Source organism: Polypterus senegalus, chromosome 2, assembly GCF_016835505.1.
Source record: "Polypterus senegalus isolate Bchr_013 chromosome 2, ASM1683550v1, whole genome shotgun sequence".
Taxonomy (NCBI): domain Eukaryota; kingdom Metazoa; phylum Chordata; class Cladistia; order Polypteriformes; family Polypteridae; genus Polypterus; species Polypterus senegalus.
In genome coordinates, this window is record NC_053155.1 from 223,860,746 (window position 1) to 223,877,035 (window position 16,290).

At 35.8% G+C, this 16,290-nt stretch overlaps 1 protein-coding gene across 4 annotated transcripts in view; it reads right to left on the bottom strand.

Annotated features, from left to right (window-relative positions):
* Positions 1 to 1,102: 1,102 nt before the first annotated feature.
* The window catches only part of LOC120523742 (protocadherin-20), a 52,018-nt gene continuing 36,830 nt past the window's right edge, over positions 1,103 to 16,290 (bottom strand). For 2 of the 4 annotated variants that reach the window (XR_005632691.1, XR_005632690.1), the window contains one exon: positions 7,747 to 8,241. The gene's annotated coding sequence lies outside the window, so the exon portion shown is untranslated. Of the gene's footprint in view, positions 1,649 to 7,746; positions 8,242 to 8,563; positions 8,640 to 16,290 lie in introns of those variants that run through there. The other 2 variants (XR_005632689.1, XR_005632688.1) reach the window with 2 other exon arrangements.

Below are 16,290 nucleotides of genomic sequence, written 5' to 3' on the forward strand. Positions count from 1 at the left end.
CATTTAATATTGGGGTTTGTGTCCTTGATTGTACTTAAAATGCACTGATAAAAGATGTAAATGTTGTTTTAGCTGCTGATGACATGGCAGGCAGCATTTTGACTTTGTTGGATCTTATACAGGCTTTTCATGCTGTCAGCTATGATATTTTTCTGAATCGTGCAAAGTCCATTTTAAGCATTCCATTCTTATTCCACTGACATAAAGCATCATGTCACCCTTAGATCTCATAGATCATCTGATGCCTCAGTTATGTAAGGAGTTCCTCAAGATTCAGCACTGGGTCCCCTGTAATTTATTATTTAGATAATGCTGTTAGATGACATTGTCAGACAATATCTTCTCTCCTTCTTTTGTTATGCTGAAGACATCTACCAGAGAAAGATGAAAGTGATTTCTTTTGTTTTGTTTAGCAGCTGAAGGCTAATAACTCTGTGAAGTTAAATGGAGAGAACAGAGAAGTCATTTGTATTGCTAATAACCTCTAATTACCTACACATTCTGGCCTCTTTTTTGATGTTTGTTATTTGGTTTTTCTTGTATCCCAGACTCTTGTATCTCCATGCTCTGGGGATATCGTTTTGATTTCACTTTGTTCTTTAAAGTCAAAATAAACACCCTTGTTAAAAGTGTATTTTATAACTTGATAATTCTAAAGGATGCTGAATGGCAGACCCATGCTTTTGCTAGGTTTAAGCTGGATAAGTATAATGGACTAAGACTTTACAATATTGTTTGAGGTTACACATAGTAAAATTGACAGAGTTAAATTAATACTTTAAGCATTTGTAATGGACACTTTACATTAGTGTTGCCTGGGTTATGATGATATCCCTCCCCTTTTGACTTTCTTTTTGGGCACAATAACAACTTCAGTTGGGATATGTTTAGATAGATAGATAGATAGATAGATAGATAGATAGATAGATAGATAGATAGATAGATAGATAGATAGATAGATACTTTATTAATCCCAAGGGGAAATTCACATAATCCAGCAGCAGTATACTGATACAAAGAAACAATATTAAATTAAAAAGTAATAAAAATGCATGTAAAAACAGACAATAACTTTGAGTAATGTTTATTCAGACAGTTCAAATTCATTTTTTTGTTCTTCTTTCTTTTCACTGACAAGTCGGATCACCTTCTTTTCTAAAAGGCAAACATTATAACACATAGTCCTTTCACAAAATAAAGTCAAAACTTCAAACCTCCAGGCCACATCTGTTCTCTAGTGGTCAGGGCCTGCGACCTTCCTGACCATGGACCTTCTTATGAGGAGCTTCCTTGGCTGATATTCAGTCCACCTGAACAAATGGCAGCACATACCTTGAGGCATTCAGAGCTGTTTTCCTTGTGCTTCCATCTCGGATACTTTGTGAAGGTGAACAAAACTGTAGCAATTTGTTCAGGTAATCTGACCGATTTATCATTAAGAAGGCTGGTTTAACCTTTTTGCCTGATCTTCTTTAACATTACCAACCAACAAAGCAAATGCACTCCACAATAATATTCGCTTTTGGTTGTACCCAAGTCACTGTTGCACTTTGGAGTCTGTGTCCTTCTATTTCTTTTCCTTCAAAATGAAACTGACTGCCATTCAGTCATGGGATCTTATTTTATCCTTCACCTTTTTGATTTAAACCTGTTATTTAAAAACAAACATATTTATTTAAACCTGCTTCTAAATAATTTCCATTGCTTTTTCTGTTTTCATGGTTTTATACTTTTTTTTGGTAATATTTTATGATTTAGTATTATGTTTGTTAAATGAACCTTGATCTTTTATAATATTTGTCTTTTTATTTTAACTGATAACTATGTTCTTTTTCCCATATAAGTGGTTGATCAATGATGTCTTTTTAAAAGTGATCTATAAAAATGGATTATTGTTACTGTACAATTTTTAATAAAAAAATATGTAAACTGGCAAACTAAGGTTGTTAAGGAATTATTATAGCTTTACTTCTTATTGGAACATCATAGAGTTGGTATAAAACCTGCCAATGTATTCTTCAATCAAAAAAAGAGGAAATAAATCAAATCTGTTCTTTTGTGTAAATAGTACATTGATTTTTTTACTTCCATGTCTCTTCAAACAGTTGACAAAATACAATAAAAATAAATAAACAAAAAGTATACATGATATGCAACATTTAATATAAATATACAATAAATCTTAACTATTTGCAGATTCTGTTCCTGTGGATTCAATTCCCACGAATTCTCGTATCTTCTTCTATAAAACTGTAATCTATTTTGTGACACCTGCTGTCTACTCCCATCAGTTTGTAGCCATTTGCAGTAGAAAATAAATTCTTAGGGGCAGTAACATATGAGATGCAGCAATAACAGGTCTGAGATGCCCTTTCTGGGGTTGCACACACGCTACACTAGATGGATCATCATAGGTGTGGTTAAGCCACTGAACCCTATTTGTGTCCTTTGTGCACATCGCCCATCGCTTCTACCAATTGGATGGTTTAGGGAGGTTCTTGGATTGGCCCTGCCAAAGTCACTTGCAGCTTCTTGCAAAATACCAAGAAATGTGAACGTGACTACAAAGGACAAAATTGTTGCAAAAAACAGTGTCCATAGGTGAACATGTGTAAGGATTAATATCAAGCCTTGAAGGGAGTGAGTTGAGGGTTGGCACTCCCACCTAAATCTGTCTTCCACTGTCGGTCTTTCCCTGTTGGGATGGGACCCCATGATTCCTGCTAACTCATCCTACATGAACTAGAGCAGTCCTCGACATGCCCCACACCCCTCTGGTTTTGGCTGCAGGGAGACCTGTCTGCTTCGGAAATGCGATTTATTGACTTCATTCTCACTGCTTCTGTTGTATTAACATGTCTATTTCAGAAAAAGATAAAAGGGGAGAGGAGAAAAATAGACTCCGTTTTTGGAGTGATTGTGGGCCTGTTCATAAGTATGTTCTTGACTAGTAAATAGCTCCCATATGATAAGGTGCAGCTTTTGATGTTCTTTTTAGTTTTATCCTCACATTCACCAAGTTGTAGGATATATGCCCACGAAACTGCAAAGGGTGTTTCTGAGGTTCCAGTTGCTAGGATCTCTACCTCAAGTGGGAAGGAAGTACTAATCAGAAATATTTCATTTAGTGTGTTTGGCACTATGGAAGCTGATAAGAAACACATTTTCTCATGTATAAGGTTAGTCCATTATCTTGGAAGCTAACACAGTTTTTAGAAAAGAGACACTTAAAAACTATAATGGATAATGAAACTATGCGCAACTATACAACAAGCCACTGAGTACTGCTTTGCAGACTTATCAACCTGTCAGGGGAAAAAGACATACTGTTTCTATTAGGATATCTAGCAAACTGATCTCATGCAAACAGCCATAAGAATACATCATCCTGGGTTGATCCCTGCTTTGGATCTAGTATTGCTGGGATAAACTTCAACTCCTCAAATATGGATGACTGGATAGAATGATGGCAATTGTGATTCTTTTGACTGAAACATTTTAACTTCTAAACAAGGTACAAAGTCAATCACACACAATAAAACACAATACTTATTACATTCTTATTTTATGGGCACAGTTCTTTGATGGCTTGCCAAAATAGACTTTAACCATAATTGACTTTTATTAAAAAACAAACTAACAATGGTTACAAGATTTGACATATACTTGGCATGTGGCACTTAAAGTAATTACACAAACAATTGCTGCCATTTGCATTGTGTATTATTATAAATAGATAGGTCAGACCGCCTACTATTAGATCCTACAGTTGTTGATGTCCACGATTGCATGGGGATTATTTGTCTAATGTGAACTCAATATGGGGCTTCTCATAATATCCTGCTGTCTTCATTTACATTTTATGAAAGAATTAAAGGGACCTGCATTTAAAAAAATATATTCCTTGAAATAAAATCTGAACAGCAAGATAATTGCCTTCTGTTTATGAAATCAAAGGTTTCCTCTTCAAGTTCTCATCTTGTCTTCAGTTGATACTATGGCACCAGACATGTGCAGCACATAATACATCAAGTTGTTAAAGTATTCTTTTAAATTTAGTTTTCCTTATTTTATTATGGTTTTCTGTTTAAGTTTTTAATGGCTTTTAAATTGCCCATTGTGTATTATTTAATTAATTTAATGTTATTCTTTCTTTGCCTTATTGATTTAAATAATATGTTAATTGTTAAGTTGGGCAAAAGAGGATAATTGATGCTGCTAGTAGGCTTTTTCCTGCAGTACCTGGCAGCTGTAAAAAGCACTCGCTGCCATTGCATTTGCCCTGGCATTCGCTTTGGTTTGTATTGTTCTGCTCCCCTTTGATTTTTGGCTAGGCTTATTGTTATTTTTATAATTTTGGCTTTTATCTAAAGATTTAGATTTTGGACTTTGTTTCTTGAAATATTGAATAAATAGTCTTTGCTTTCTTGTTTGAATTTTTGAAATGAACTTTGGATGTTTGTAGTTGAATTATTTTTGTAAATTTTGTATTTTTATAATTTTTCCTCTTGGCTATTAATTTCTGTTTTGTGCATTTCATTATTTGTTTGAAATTTTTTGTGACATTTTTTGCAGATTTTTTTTGCTTTTGTTTTTGATTCATGATTGCTACTTTTGAAAATAGTTTTAGGGTCACCTGATACCAAAAACAATGATATCTTTTGTGTAGGCCAAAAAAAAACCAGAAAAAAGACAGACTAGAATCGTACCAGAAAGTCCTAAAATAGGCCTTGCCCCAGGCACCCAGACCCCAAACTCAAGAGACAGGCATCTAGCACTGCAGTGGCCCACACTGGGGCACTGACTGTGAAAGTGTAACAAAAGTTTTAGTTGTTGCAAAAATTATCTTAAAGGGAGAGCAGGACCATTAATCTCTGGCTTAAAAATACCAAAATAAAGTAAACTATCTTTATAAACGAATTTAATTATAAAAAACAAAAAGGATGAAACAACAAAAAGAGAAAAATCAAACAAAAAAAAAGGCAAACCAAACCAAAATCATCAGGGGCCTCATTTATAAAATATTGCGTAAGCCCATTTCCAAACTCACATCGCGATGTATAAAACCTAAACTTGGTGTAAAGCCACGCACATTTTCACGTCAGCTAAATGCTTGGTGTACATAAGTTCTCAGTTCGGTTTTGTAAACTGGCGACACCCAGCGTCAAATCAGTGCTACTGTCCCTGTGTGGTTTCCCTTTCTTTTTTAGATCCACATCCCTGACGTGGCTTTATCAAATACACTGAAATTAACTGCATATTGTTTATTAGTTTAAGGCATCTGATTGTAATTAACCTATAACAGTATAATGGTTTAGGGAATGGCCAAACTATTCCAAATACCATAGCTGCTTTAGCATTGTTCCTCTCACTGCACCACTCAGTGTATTTATCCCACTGTTTCTGAATGTGGAATCACAGCTGTACAGCAGTTGATCAGAAAGAAAATTATTGGGATACAGCATCAAGCACATGCTTCCTCAGCTATGTGCACAGTCTATTGAACTACTCCCATACAGCAAACGCTTCAGAGCCTTTCCTGTACTGACCTCACGGTTCAGAAATACCAAGAACTATAAATGCACTCAATCAGTCCATCAAGTGCTCCTTGTAGAACTGTTTGTACTCATAAGTACAATTACCTCACTGAGGTAAACTTGCAATACAGTTATAACATTGCACAACCTGAGCCACTTTATAAAGCTCGTATTTACATATGATGACGATATCATTTTTAAGATGAAATGCACCAAAATATGTTTATTACATTATACAGAAAAAATATTCACATCATTAAAATAATTTATATTGTTAATAATTAAACATGTGAGGACATGGTGGTGCAGCGCTAGCAATGATCATGTGCCCCGTTCAGAGATCGTTCCTGCCTCGCGCAGTATGCTTGCTGGGACTGGCGTGACCATGGATGGATAGATGGATATAATAATTAAACATGTACTACGAAGATATTTCAATGTTCCTTAAAAGTTTTGAAAAATCGGTGTTCTAAGCTTACAGATAGCTTAACATCTATTAAAGAGCTGATTGTGTGGTGATTAGGTACTTGGAGAAAGAAAAGAAAGAGCCTGTACTGCTGCAATAAATTGTTTCATCGAAGGTTGCGCACGGCGCATCAAGCATCGACTCGCCTTTTCACGGCAACTTTGATATCTGACAACTCCTTTTTTATTTCGGGCACTGTGTGACTTTCTGAACTTGAGCTATTGAGTTTCTCCGACACTCTATGTCACTCGATCAGCTTCCTTTAGTTGTTTATACCACTGTTAGAAACCAACAAATAGTATGTTTTTCTTTGCCTCCACTTGGTATTTGCTGAAATTCTTCTATTTTCCCCTGTGCTTCTTGCCATTGCCTTTTCATAGAACACTGAGCTTACGAGCTATTTATATTGATTTGCATATTCAAAGAGGCGTAATTCTGGGAGGAGTTTTGGAGTGGTGGCAGGCGCATGCACGTGCGTTACTTTTCACATTGACCGGGATTTATGTAGCGGAAGAACGTGGAAGTTGGAAAACACACAGATTTATGCATCTGGATTTTTTTGTGCATACGCACATTTCTGCTTTTGCCCATGTCCCATGTTTTAGTGTGAATTCTACGCACGGTGTTATGCATGAGGGCCCAGGTCTGTAATACACTGAAACTAAAAAGCAAATACAAATTCACAATAAACAAGAAAATTGGAACAGTACCAACAATGATGAACACTTCATAACTCGCAATGACACTCGGCTGGAGCTATCTTCTCAACTTCAACATAAAGACTGAGGGCGGACCCACAGAGTTATGTCATGGTGGAGCCACCTTTGCACTGTCTTTATTGATATTGGTAAACTCTTTTTCTATTCAATGCTTACTTTCTTCAATTGTAAAATAGCTAACTTAACACATTTCTTTGTAAAAATTAAACCTAACATAGGAAAAAACGGTACATTCGAACATGGAGCTCTAGTAATCATGTTTATTATTTTTTGGGATGACAACTAAGGACCTTTTCCCATAAGTTGTTAACTGTGTGCAAAAACCAAAAGCTCCAAAGTCAAAATTGTTTACTTGTGTTCTACACTGTCTTAGCACTGTATGTTGTTGTAGCCCTAAGATACCAGCATTACTGTATACATTACACATAGTATTGATATTTCTTACAAGACCTCTTGTTTCCTTCCTGTTTAAACATTTCTCCAAATGTATTTGTCTTCATATCTTTTGAAAATTAAGAAGGTTCAAATATGTATGGATAGATGAATATTTTAGCACACTGACACTTTATATTCACTAGTTGCATGGTTCCCAGTCAAGTCCACTCTATTTTAGACTTTGTTTTAATGAGCTAAGCAGTCCAAGATCGGAAAAATGCAGAGACAGTCAATGCAAATGTAGCCAAAGTAGGTACAGGTTTGTCATACATAATCAAACAGTTCATAAAATGTGATAGGACAGCTTATACTCATTTCATTCAAACTACTAGATATTACACAGAACTCCTAGCATTGTCTAGATTGAAATAACTGCATTTGACGTATATTTCAATATGCAGCATTGTCAATGGAACTTGTTTTGAGATTATTCAGAAGTAGAACCAGCATCTTTAGGCCCATCTTTCATTTGTTTTACAACTGATAATTTCTTTCAATAAAAATGAATTCAAATGATGGACCAAATGCAGAGTAAATTCAGTTTACAATTTATATTTATATAACTGTGACACTGTTTTCACTGTGCCCTTGCAAGAAAAATTATTTCTAAAAAGTGTCAGGTCATCTCATGTCTATTGAGGTGTGCCATCTTTGGTCAATTATTGTTGTCCTCATCCATGTCGTTTTGTGCCTCCACCTCTGTTCACAGTTATCACCCTCAATTTAGTATTCACATAACTGAGCAGGTCAGGAGAAGTCTACAAAGAATTAAATGAAAGGCCCACATGCAGTATGGTTACTTTCATTAGTAAACTGTGCAACATGCTGGAATGTGTGGTAATGTGTTTATTTAGCTGTGATTTTCTCTCAAAGTATTATTATGGGAAGGCTATTTTAATTACTACCTTGGGATTAAAGTTCTCTCATTGCAAAACCAATCCTTTCTCATTTAATTGGTGGCCAAGACTAAGAATTACAGCTTACATAATAAATTAGGTTTTCCGTCTGCCTTGAAATCCAATTGGCATGTTGCTGTGATCAGAAGGGTTATTTGCCTGGGAAAAGATGAACAAATGGCCCCAAACTGAAAAAGAAGAAAAAAAAAACATGTTGGTTGAATCAAATAGTTTTATTTATTGTTTTCATTATATAAAACAGTTCTCCAAAAGTCCTATATTTGTTCAAATTTAGGATGACTTACACAACCAAGGTCTCAGGGATTTCATTGAATATGGATGTTGGTGGTGGAAATGAGTGTAAAGAGCTGTTTCTGTACATTGCAGCATCTGGTGGTCCAAGGTTAATCCAACTCTGGATTACTATCCAGTCAGTTACAAAGATCTCATTTGTGTGTCATTCATAGTCATACATTTCATTCCATACCTTGCCTTCCCTTATGTACTTACCTTGTCTCTTTACCTGATATTCCCTTAGCTTGAGGAGTTTCCAGGATTTAAACAATCTGCTTCAGGGACATCCTGCCTTAAATCAAAGATTACATACCAAAGCCTTATCAGTGTGAGGTAGAATATTTGATATCTTTTACAGTAAAATGGTTATCTTTAACTAGTCATCCATTTGTTATTGACTCTGGTTCCTTATAACTCTGTAGTGGAAAAAACAAATTCAGAAAACTGATGGATGGCTGATTTGTAACTTCGGGTTCAACATTAGATATGCATCCATGCCCATTCTATGGTTATGATGAAATACTAAAATGTTACCATTATGTTACCATTATTAAATGTAACTGGTACAAAAAGAGACTAATTAATGGGTTAGCACCTCTGTCTCACACCTCCATGGATCTGAAATTCATTCCTGGCCTTGCAATTATCCGTGTGACACTTGCATATTCTCCACTTAGAGTTTTTCTTCATGTTCCCCAAGCATTCACCAACATACCAAACACATGAGAATAGTAGTGGGTAATTGTAACGTGTTAGCCATTATGGATGCAATGAGATGTCAGGCAATATATTATCCAATATAAGGTGTCATTTTGCCTGATTCCTCATTTAAACATATCTCTCTATTATAATAAAAAAACTCTTGGATAGAGAGACAAGATGTGACCTTCTCAGAAAGACAGTGAAAATGAAATCCTGTGAGAGAATATTTCAAACCCTGCGAGACAAGAACTTATGCAAAGGGATTTGGAAAAGTCCTGCCCACATCTAAAACATTCACAACCACGCACACGGTTCAGTCATTTCTCATTTGTGTGAATGCTATTGTCAGACACATTTCGTGTAGAGAGAACAAAACGATATTCACTCACAGGCAGTTATATGTTGCGTTGTCACGATGTAATTCCAAACATGGAATCAAAATTCAATGTGATATTGACGAAAAGGTAAAAGCGAAAAGAGATTGAATATATGGACAAAGGTGATATGACAGAAGTATGTAGGCTTTAAACTTTAAGTCGGAGACTTGAGGTTCATCAAATTCATGTTGCCATCAGAGAAAGGTAGTGTTTCTTCCCAATGAAGAGACCTATCCACTAGAATTAAAAGTGTTGTTTGGTGAAAGTGAAATTCACATACGCGAGCGGCAGAGGCGCGAAGTTGCTGGCGCGTAGCACAGGCAGGGGGATTGGTGAGCAAAGCAAGCAGGGAGCTATGCCACCTAGTGTAAATTAAGCTAATCTGTAACATTAACCCTGTATGGATGAGTATAAGTGTGTGTTGAGAGTGTGCTCTGCAATGAATAGGCTCCCTCTCCAGGGTTATTCTTGTCTTGTGCCCAATGATCAAGTGACAGTGTGGACTAAGGAATTTCAGAAAATGTAAATATATATTTATGTCTGACTGATTGCTTGGTTGATTACAGGGTTCTAGCAATAGAAGTGCCTGTGTTAATTCAGGACAGTGGAGTATTGCGTCATCAGGACCCAGTGGAATTGGCTCCTCAAATTTATCCAAATATACAGTACATTCATAAAGTATTCTTTACACATTTTCGCTTTTTCACTTTTTGCTACATAGCAGCTTTATGCTAAAATCATTTAAAGTATTTTTTCCTATATTATGCAACCCCTAACAGCCCAGAATAACAAAGAAAAAACAAGATTTTAGATTTTTTTGCAAATTTACTAAAAATAAAAAACTGAAATATCATATTGACACAAGTATTAAGACCCTTTGCTCTAACAACCAAAATGTAGCTCAGGTATATCCTATTCTAATTCTCATTGTTGAAATGTTTCTACACTTTGTTTGGGGTCCTACTGTGGTCAGTTCAATTGATTAGCACACACCTGTCCATAGAAGGTTTCACAATGTGTATTAGAGGAAAAAAACAAGCCATGGGGTTGAAAGAATTGCCAGCAGAGCTTAGAGACAGGATTGATCTGAGGAGGTTTACAAAAAAAACGCAACATTGAAGGTTTCTAAGGGCACAGTGGCCTCCATAATTCTTAAATGAGAGAATTTTGAAACAATCACAACTTTCTAGAGGTGGTTGCCCATCCAAACTAAGCAATCACGAGAGAAAGGCCAAGGTAAAAGAGGTGACCGTAAACACAATGGTTAATCTGGCTGAGCTCCAGAGGACCTGTCAGAAGATAGGAGAAACTTCCAGGAGGACAACCAACACTACAACACTCCACCAATCTGGGCTTTCTGAGAGAGTGGTAAGACAGAAGCCCATCCTTACTTAAAGACATATGAAAGCCCACATGGAGTTTGCAAAAAGGCACTTGCAAGACCCTCAAAATGTGAGGAACAAGATTTTCTGGTTTGATAAAACCAAGATTGTACTGTTTGGCCTCAGTTCTAAGTGCTATGTCATGTCTGCACTCCACTCCACTTCAACAGTGAAGCATGGTGGCGGCATCATTCTGTGTGGAAGACTAGTCAGGGTTGAAGAAAAGCTTTAAGAACAGAGAGATCCTTAATGGAAACCTGCTTTGGACCTCAGATTGAGCCAATGGTTAGACAGATGAAAATGTATTTGTCCCCAGGGGAAATTTTGTTTTTTACAGAAGCTCTTTACATAAATTGGTAGATTAGTAAATTAAAAAAAAACACATACACTTTGGTCTGAACACAGAAAGAAAACCTCTGGCTTGGCAGTCACGGTCCCAGTGAGGCATTATGTAGACTTATTGCTGTTGGTATAAAGGAGCCCCAGTAGCATTTCTTGACACACTTCTGATGAATAATTTCTTGGCTGAAAGTCCTCAGCGTTAGTGTGTCAGAAAGAGGATGTGCAGGATCGTTCATAATGACACCCAGTTTTGTTTTAATTCTCTCCTTCTTTACGACCTCCAAGGGGTCCAGAGTGCATCATATAACTGAGCTTACCCTTTGAATTAGCTTGTTGATTCGGTAGACCTGAATCAACGTGATGCTACCAGCTCAGCACACCAAGGCATAGAAAAGTGCACTGGCCATCACAAAGTTATAGAAGATGTGAAGGATGCCACTTCCCACATGAAAGGACCAATTAAAGGATCCACAGAGGAAAATGAATGAAAATCCCCAAATATGCGTGGGGCAAAGACTACAGGCTAAACCGAGTGAAGGGTCTGAATACCTATGTCAATGTGATATTTCAGTTTTTTTTTTATTTAAAAAAAATTGCAAAAAATTCTAAAATCCGTTTTTACTTTATAATTCTGGGGTATTCAGCATTGATTGATAAGAAATAAAATTAATTTAAAGATTGTAGCATAAGGCTGCAACCTAAAATTTGAAAAAAATAATGGAATCTGAATACCTTCCAAAGGCACTGTAAACATTACAGCTACAGTAGTAGAGCATTTTTTCATTAGAGTATATTATTTATTATATAGAAAGAAAAACAATGCCTGTTTCATGGACATTTTCTGGGCTCACTGGGTTAAAATGAAGTATTTTAGCAGAAAATTGTACAGCTGTGTGCCTTTTCTGATGCCAGTCTCCTGTTGTCTCTTTTTATGACATGTAAGAGAGACAGTTACCATATTCAAATCCCACAGCACAAGCGCTATATAAATGTAAAGAATTATTATTATGGGGAGTATTTGGGCTGTTATTAATCATGTAAAAAGTTACATGCCCATTTATTTTTCTCAGGCAACAAATTATGAGCTTCGACAACACCATTAATCCTGTTTGAAGCTTGCCCAGTTAATGCCAGCTTAAGATGGCAGCAAAAGGCATTATTAAATAATGGTATAGTCTTAGTATAGACTTTTAACATAGCATGGTAAAGCATTGGGGCACTCCCAGGCAGGAATTAGGAATTCCACAGGTCACTTCTTGGGACTGTGAGCCAGTTATGTAGTGTGTGTGTTGATTCAGGTGGACTCACTGGTACATTTTTGTGATCTGGCAGTACCTGGTGCCCCTAGAAGGCACTTTTCAGGATTGGTGCCAGAGCTACTACATGTCCAGCATGACTCCAGAAGTGATTCCTGCAGAATACCCAGAGGTTCTCTTGGTTAAATGCTTAACAGACTCCTCTATCCAGAAGCAGAGCAGGAACCTGATGATGGATTGAGTCTTGGATGAGAAAAGGATGAAGAAAGAAATGGAGAAAGGAAAGATAAAGTGGGAAAGGGGAGATCCCTTGATGTTAAGGTGACTGGGAGGTGGACAATGTAATATAAGTGTATCACCTGCCATATAAGGGTTATGGTATACTTGCTCTATTGGCTGAAGAAATGTTTTTTTTCTATTTGGTTTGTTTTCTGTTAAGCCTCCAGTAAATTTACGTAAAAAAGTGAGTCAGTAAAAACCTTTCTGTTGTAAGTACTGGCTTCCCAAGGTATTTTTTCGGTTAGTGGTCCAAATGGTCAGAAAGGTTTACACCTGATGTCAAGTTTAGCTTTCACAATGATTACCTTATTCTTAACTGGGTTTTTGAGGTCAGTTCCAATTTCAGCAACAGTGGGCACACAATCCTGGATAAGGTGCCATGCCATCTGTAGACACCCTCACTTACACATTCCAGTGCACGTAGGCAGACTCACCACAGACTACCTTTGAATTGTATCTCTACGGTACGTATATGTAAGTATTAGTTAAAGTTAGATGTGTTGTCATTTTTGGCTCTATTTGATAACATTTAATGTGAACTGTATCACTGTTTTATGTTCATGCACTCGTTCTAAATATTTACCAACAATTGAGATTACTTATCACTATGTCCTTATCAGTGTTCAAGTGGCACTTAGCTGCAATCTTCAATACACCTTTGAAATGGATAAGTAGCTTGCGGGTGCTGATTTATGGACACTTTCTAGAAGTACTAATAATTACAGGTTGTTTTGATGGCAAACTTTCTCAAGGCCAGATATGCACTTTGTTTTTTCATGCATTATGACAAATATAGGTGTATACCTAATAACTACAATTAGTAATTAGTTTTATGGAGGAAGAAGAGAAGAGAGTACTTAGGAAATTGAATTTACTACAGCAAGTAAAGACATGGGAGGATTATTGTGTTTTGCTTATTGTCTTTTCTTAAGGCTACTTCATCAACTGCTCTGAAGCTGACTAATTTCTAAGAACTGAAAAGCCTAATGATGCAGAAGAGACTTTCTTTTAATGTAACTTTACAAAGTAGAAATGAGCCAGTAGAATTTCATTAGGTAGAGTTCTGTTTGTTTTCAGATAGACTGATGATGTGCTTTTGATGCCAACAATGTTGTGAAATCCTCTCTATTGTCAAGTGTGTCAGAAATCTGGACTTCCCACAGTGAAACCGGATACAGTCCATTGTCTATAGCATACAGACTACAACATAGCTGACGTCACTAGTGAAAGGACTCTGGGAGATTTGACAAACATGAGGTCCAGAGGTCATTAGTAAAAGCCAGGTGCAGGTGTATGAAAGAGGGACTGCGGAGTGCACTTGCAATTTGGTCTTAATCAAACAACTCTTAATGGAAAACGACATTTGAATTTATACATTGAAAAGCTTCAAAGCTACCAAGTCATGGGATGGATCAAAGAAACTTCATAGGCTTTGCACTGTTTTACTGAAAAATTCAAAATTAGAATTTGGTTTTTAGGAAATACATATGAATGAAATTTATAAGTTGTAATACATAGAGTATTATTTTTAAAAAATTACGTTTTTTTTGTGTTGATCAAATATCCAAATGTGAAGTTTAAAATAAGGAATTCAAATAGAACAGAAGATTAGGAGGACATTTCTTTTTAACTACTGTATATGCTGATGTAGGACAAGGCAAAGACACTGTGGATACATGTTGCATAACATTTTTTATAGCAAATCTATACAGTAGTGCAGCCTTGTTAATCTAAAAATATGCAAAAATAACTAATTACTTGTCATGATGCAAAGGGTTTAGTAGCAAAATGGTTAATGCTTTGGTCTCACAGCTGTAAGGACAAGGGTTCACTTATTGGCCTGGCCACAGTGTGTGTGGATTTGTGTGAAATTCTCCCTTTGCTAGTGGGGTCTTTCTCGAGATGCTCCAGGTTGTTCCAGCATCCCATAAGCCTCACCTCTGTAGTAGTGTCAGTCCTGACATGTGTCTGAAACTACAGGCTTATGTTCTCAATGACTGTGATAATAAATAGAATATAAATGGTTCAAGAACTGTCTGATAATTGTAATAGACAAAAGATAAGAGATAAAAACAAAACAAGGTTCTCTTTTCTAAATAATGTATTAAAATAATAAAAAAGAAGGAAAAACAGGCAAAGCAGGTATACAAGCAAAAAAAAAATGCCTAATAGGCAATCCCAATAAAACAAGTTTAAATCCACAATCCAGCAAATAAAAAAAAACAAGAAGAAACTCTCTGATAATGGTCAGAATAATCCAAATCAATACTCCCTATAAACAGTCTTCACACTACAAAACTTAATGAACCTCTGAGAGACCTACACCTCAACCTGAAACATAAAGGCTGATCCAATCGATCAGCAGTGACAAAATGGTGGCTCCACCTTTTAGGGTTCCACCCACAGAAAACAAAAAACTAAGTACACAGCATACATACACACATACTGTAAATGCTATGTAATTAATAAACATAAAAAATTTTAAAAACATAAAAACACATAAAAAACAGTAATTAAAAATCAACAGAAATATTGAAAAAGAGAAAAACAAATGAAAGTCAGTGAATACATCCTAGCTGAAACATAATAGTGTTCATTGTAGTTTTGAAATAGTACATTTTATAGAGGATAAATTGTGATAACCATGATGATCATCAAGAACTTCTGACAGAGGGCCAGGCAGTCCATTCTATTAGTTGTTCAGCAAAGATGTTTTTCAGAAGGTCAAGCAAAAGAATCGTAGACAAGTTTATTTCACTAGAAGGTTACAGATATTTCCAATTAAGTTCAAGAGAACATGCTAAATCTTAATTGCCAAACAAAGCTTAAAATATTCTCCAGAAAACAATTAGCTGAAGAATAAAGTTTTTTACAATGTCTTTCCTATATTTTGAAACAACTTTCAGACACTACTTTAATCACATGGCTATCTTATACATGTAACAGCTTGTCAGACTTGGTTTAATTTAATCATTTTTAATGAAGTTAAACTAAGTTCCGTTACTTTTAAGCTGGAAAGATACATTATTTATTTTTTTGGTTCAACATCACATGGTTACCAAAGCAATAAATTGAGCAGTATCTCTCATCAAATTTAGGTTATACAAGTATTATGGGGTAATAATTCTTGGTCACTGATGGTATGCTCTGGCACAGATAATGAACAAGTGCCTGAAGCCAAAATAAAAAATTATTATTCCAGGGGATGCAATCACTTTTAGGAAAAGATTAGAATAGAGATCAGGAGATGGACGAGTGGTCAAAATGCAGAGTATTCTCAGCCAAAAATAGAATCATGAAATCAGAGTTATCCCAGCCATCTTAAATAACATTACAATGATGACAGAACAGACACAGTTCAATCCCATGACAGCAATGGACAGTGTTATATTTAACAATGTTGCTGTAACCATGACAAAATGTCAAGAAGATAGCACTCTGATGACATTACTATAATAATGCAGTAAAAAAGCAAAATAAAAATACATTGTAAAAACTGTTGAATATAAACTGATGGATTTTATGCTTAGACTATATAATGCAATAGATTTTTCTATTTTTATGACTTGATGACAACTAAATGATTTTAGTTATGTTCTTGTCAC